Source organism: Macaca fascicularis, chromosome 2, assembly GCF_037993035.2.
Source record: "Macaca fascicularis isolate 582-1 chromosome 2, T2T-MFA8v1.1".
Taxonomy (NCBI): domain Eukaryota; kingdom Metazoa; phylum Chordata; class Mammalia; order Primates; family Cercopithecidae; genus Macaca; species Macaca fascicularis.
The window spans coordinates 47,803,636-47,809,907 of NC_088376.1; positions in this window are offsets into that span (position 1 = coordinate 47,803,636).

The following is a 6,272-nucleotide window of genomic DNA, read 5'->3' on the forward strand; positions in this document are numbered from 1 at the left end:
TACCTATATATCCATGGAGATATATATGTATGTATAGATATATGTATATACATATATACATATATATAAAGATGTGTATACCTATATATCCATGGAGATATATATGTATATATAGATATATGTATATACATATATATAAAGATGTGTATACCTATATATCCATGGATATATATATATATATATCCCCATGTATAATATATATGACCAAAGATGGACATATATATCTGTCCATCTTTACATAAAAATTGTTTTTCAAAAACAGGAAGCGTATTTGTTGTTGTTAAGAAAAATTGAAGTACAATCATATGTGATTTATTTTGGCATACTGCCCTGATTCTAGTTACAGTGTAAATTAAGAATTATTTCTCAAAGTACAGTAAAATTATAAATAAATACTTTGGAAACAGTGTAGTTTGAGTTTTACATGCCTTGAAGCCTATAATGATAAAGGTTTTGTTTTTAATGAGTCATACCAATGATAATCATGAATTAAACATATTTTAATTATGCTCTTTGATGTGATGAAGCAGTTGGACATAAATAACCGTTAAATATCCAAGAAGGGTCATATTCAAGAACTTGGAGTCCCTGAAGCTTTGACTTTGGTCATTATAAATCATTTCTTATGCTGCTTATAAATAGATTGACTAAATATGGTTTAGGATTAGAAAATGGAAGTCAGACAATATCCATCTTAACTAATTAGTATAATTTTTTTTACTTGAAGCTCTTACATTCTGTTATGGCAAGGTGGTTTCCATTGGCTAAAATTTTATTAAACTATAATTAGTTTTTGCTTGAAGAGGTATCTTCATTTAATAAATAAAATATTTAAAAAGTAGACAGAATTTGTATAAATGATTGTCATTTTTGTTAGCACTAATGTTCAATAAAAATAAATTGACATGTTTTAAAAGAAAAATGTATTATGCAAAAAAGCATATGCTTATCTAAATAAAAGGTACTACTTTTAGTTGGCTGCTGAATGGGTCAAGAATGAAATAACCAGACAGATTGTTCTCAAGCAAAGCTATTTTCAGGTATAAAATCTTGGCAGAGTTGATGGAAGAAATATGATGACCATCTGTTTTGTTCCTATAGATAAATCAGACTGTCAAAGTTTAACAAAGCCATGTGTCTTTTTTTTTCCCAAACAGATATTTGCAATTACTGCTCTGAAATAGTAATTACATTATTAATAAAACATTTACTAATTTCTAAATGCTTGGCTTATGCCAGATACTACTGTAAGGTCTTTACATATAGTATCTCATCTAACAATTAAACAATCAAACCAACAATTAAACAATTGTCTAATTAAGCAAATTCAATTGTAAACAATTAAAACAATCCAATGAATGGGGTATTGCTATTTCCTGTTTTATTCAACATGTAGTTGAGAAGGATTTTAAGCTCTTAGTCTTAATTACAGCCCTAAATAAAAATTAATCAGAATTTCAGAGAGCTCTTACTAAGTTTTAATAAAGAGAAACAAAAATCATACAAAAACTCAAATTTCAATTGTTATATCCCCTTCCAGATGTTAATAGAGACTAGTATACACTATAGAGAGATTTTGTTTCTTCTGAGGTTATGATCTTTCTAGGTGAGTTCTTACAAGAATGATAACTCCTCACCAGAAAAAAGGGAGCTTCACATCTTTACATTTTTATTTTAAACCCAAATTAAAAATTACCCCGTGTTAAAAAGCTGTATTTCTATTTATCTAAATTATTTAATGTTTATACATACTTACTGGTACATACATACATAAGTACTAGCACATTGTTGTGATTCTAGGATTCTAAGAGAGATATCAAATAGGTAGATAGATGACAGATAGATAGATAGATAGATAGATAGATAGATAGATAGATTTATTAGGTATTAGTGTTTTTAAAAAATCTTTAAACTCCTAAACAAATGTTTGTAGTATGGCTAATAGACATAAACTTCACATTATTCAGAAGACAGATATCAGCAAAATTTACTCAAAAGAACTTTTGTTTGTATGTTTCTTTCTCTCTCCCACACGCAGAGAGTAGCAGACATACACACAAACACAGTAATGTGCAATGTAGACTCCACTGAAAATTTTGAGAAGTTAAAGAAAAGGAGAGTATATATAATTAAACCTACCTGAGTCTGTCAAAAATCTTCATTTGGCATTTCTTTTTTTTTTTTTTTTTTTTTTTTTTGAGACGGAGTCTCGCTCTGTCGCCCAGGCTGGAGTGCAGTGGCCAGATCTCAGCTCACTGCAAGCTCCGCCTCCCGGGTTCCCGCCATTCTCCTGCCTCAGCCTCCCGAGTAGCTGGGACCACAGGGGCCGCCACCTCGCCCGGCTAATTTTTTTTGTGTGTTTTTAGTAGAGACGGGGTTTCGCCGTGTTAGCCAGGATGGTCTCGATCTCCTGACCTTGTGATCCGCCCGTCTCGGCCTCCCAAAGTGCTGGGATTACAGGCTTGAGCCACCGCGCCCGGCCTTCATTTGGCATTTCAATCTTTTTCACCTGCAAGCAACATTTTGTTGCCTTTCCCTTTTCTGAGGCTTTATACTTGATCTTCCATAACACAGACATTTCTTCTAGGTACTGACATTTCTTGGCCTTCTGTCTTCATAGCTACCTAGTTCTATCCCAGCTCATAATGTGCACACATAAAACCACTGTGCTTGGAATAAAAAAATTCAAACATATATTTCAGAAGAGAGACTGAACACAGATCATCTCTGGAGGTGGTCAAATACCTGGGTTCAAATTGTAGTGTTTTTTGTTTTATAACTTACTAAGTGACTATGGGTATATTACGTGATTTATCTGTGACTAAGACAACAATGTAGAAACCATTTTTTATTGAATTGAACATATTGGTGAGCCATCTGCATCACACACTAGACAGTCCATTAATAGGTTTCTTGAAAGTTATTTATATGATCTTTTTTTGACATTTTACCATTGGTTTGTAGTTTATTATCAATAATTAAATGTGAGGATGAACCATAGATGGATCAAGGCATTTTGTAGACTTCTGTTGATAGTCTCTCAGGCCTGAGTTATGCAGCCTTGGCTGGGTTTGCCACTTGCTTCTCAGTCATAGCCTTCAGAGGTGTAAAATATGCATGATGGTTTACATAGTGGTTTCCTGTTCTGCTAAGTCCATGCCATCTCTCAGTCTCTCTCTCATCCAAACACATACATGCAACCTTGAAATTACCTGAACAAAGATTTCAGTATTTTCAATGTTCTAAAAGATCTAACACAAATTTATGTTATATACATACACATATATCAAAAACACATAAATTTGTAGATAACCATTAATATAGATTGTAATGCATAACTATGGAGACAGCATAAACAGAAGGAAATTGAGATTCAATCTGGGCTCTGGGTCTAATTATTGCACCCGGTTACTGCATTTTTTATGGCAACTGGATTCACCTGAAAAGTATTACAGTGTGGTTGGAAGGCAAAAAATAAGATAATAGATGTTAATATGTTGTGGGGAACAATACTTTGCATTTTATGTAATAATAAAATCCTCAAGTATTGTTACTACATGAATATTGGTTGAGAAAGGCAACGTACTAAAGCTTCAGGATTTCATGCAGTGATAAACTAATTAGATTATTTCCTACTCATAGCATAAGAGAAAGAGTAACAGAACCATACAGCAGATATCCAAGACAATGTGATGACTTAAACTTTCCTAACTGTGAGAGAATGAACCACTTATTTTTCTCCTACTAAATTATAGTTTCAAAACTCTAGTTAGAAGAAAATTCTATTGCATAGCAATAGATTCTGTCGTTTTTGTTATTGTTCTTTGAATATCACTAAATAAAAAGATGAAAAATAAAGTTTTAAAGCTTTACCTTACAACCAAATGCTGTGCTTAAAAAGCACTATTATATTTTCCTTTAACCACATGACAATTATTCTTACAATAGAAGACTTCATACTGAAAACATAATGATGCAATAAATATAACTGGAAGCTTGTAATATTTAACAACTTGGAAAGGACAAAAGTATTTCAACAATGAACATTAAATTACGTCTTTATCAATTATGTATGGTGAAAGCTATTTCTGACATTGTCCTTTGATTAAGTGTCCATTGAAAAAACAGAGGTCATTTTATTTATACATGTTAAATTGTTCAGCCATTGGCTGTTTTGTGAATAAATTAAGCACCTTTTGTGGAAGACAAACATCAACTCAGTACAATTATTGAAGGCATTAGGAGACAATATTAATGTATTTCATGCTTCAAAAGCTACAGCTGCTAAAAATTCATAGCAATCAATCAACACCTTTTCTGCAGTATTTCATATCTTTAACAGTCCACCGGGGGTAATCATTATGGGTAGACGTTACTTTTCTGGATAAAGTTGCTGGATATATTGATTAACCTATTGTTCCTTTGTGACTGCCTCATATATAGCTAGAATATTAAAACTATGCTCTGTTTTTTTCTTTTACAGAAAAAATTAAAACTCCATCTAGATGATTTAATAAAATTCATTGCTTGTGAATAGAATTACCTTTTTATATGTGCTATTATAATCTGCAATTCAGAATGAGAAAACTGAGCAAAAGGATAAAAATGGATAAAGAATTTGTTTTTCATAGCTAAGAGATTTTGCCTCAAATTCTAAAACACATTTTGGAGGGCACTGAGCCGTCCCCAAGGAAACTGAATCTTCATGAGAGAAGCGTCTGAGTTCAATGGAACAAGTAGATAGAAGGTCAGATCATAATTCTTCAGCTGTTCATAGCAATGACTTCTTAGCCTCAATCGCAAAAAAATGATGTGCATTGTTATTCAAAATTCTCAATGAAAGGAAAAAACAAAACAAACTTACCTTGGATTTTGCTTCCATTTTGAAAATTTATTTTCCAAACCTGTATTTCTCCTGCCCATCATCATAGCCACCATATAATTAAATCATTTAAATAAATGTATCAGGGCTGGGCGCGGTGGCTCATGCCTGTAATCCTAGCACTTTGGGAAGCCGAGGCGGGAGGATCATGAGATCAGGAGATCGAGACCATCCTGGCTAACACGGTGAAACCCCGTCTCTACTAAAAAATACAAAAAAATTAGCCGGGCGTGGTGGCAGGTGCCTGTAGTCCTGGTTACTCCGGAGGCTGAGGCAGGAGAATGGCGTGAACCAGGGAGGCGGAGCTTGCAGTGAGCCTGAGCTTGCAGTGAGCCAAGACTGCACCACTGCACTCCAGCCTGGGCGACAGAGTGAGATCAATCAATCAATCAATCAATCAATCAATGCATCAGGATTTTGGCCCCAGAATATGACAACAGCATCAACCTAACTAATATTAATTAGAGATGATTTTCTATTAAGAAGCTTCAAACTGGCAGTCTTGGACCAAGCAATAGCCTACAGAGGTGTTTAGCTTGGCCTATACAGTACTTAAAAATATTGTTAAATAAGTTAACAATATTTAAATATGCTAAACATTTAAAATAGTTAATAACAATAATATAACAGTTTAGTTTTTCAACTTTTTTGAAAAAATCAGAACATTTGACAATCTTGATTCCATATTACATATGGCAGTAAGAGGCTGAAGCTGAATCACAGAATTTTCTACTTCCCCAAACTCCTTCATATGTCTTCCTTAAGGCAAATTGATTTCTATAAACGTTGCTCACTTTTGCAACACCTGTTTGTAGACATGTCTTATTCCTAACCCCTGTCAGCATCTTAATAGAAGAAATATTTTATCCTTTGCAAAGACCTTATATAGAAAAAGAACTTAGTAAGTGTCCCATGTTTTTTGTGTTTTTTTGTAATTTTACTTTAAGTTCTGGGATACATGTGCAGAACGTGCAGGTTTGTTACAAAGGTATACATGTGCCATGGTGGTTTGGTGCACCTATCAACCCATCATTTAGGTTTTAAGCCCCACATGCATTAGGTACTTGTCCTAATGCTCTCCTTCCCCTTGACCCTGACTTCCCAACAGGCCCTGGTGTGTGGTGTTCCCCACCCTGTGTCCATGTGTTCTCATCATTCAATTTCCACTTATGAATGAGAACATGCTGTGTTTGGTTTTCTGTTCCTGTGTTTGCTGAGAACAATGGCTTCCACCTTCATCCATGTCCCTGCAAAGGACATGAACTCATTCTTTTGTATGACTGCATAGTATTCCATGGTGAACATGTGCCATATTTTCTTTATCCAGTCTATCATTGATTGGGATTTGGGTTGGTTCCAAGTCTTTGCTATTTAAAAATGCTGCAATAAA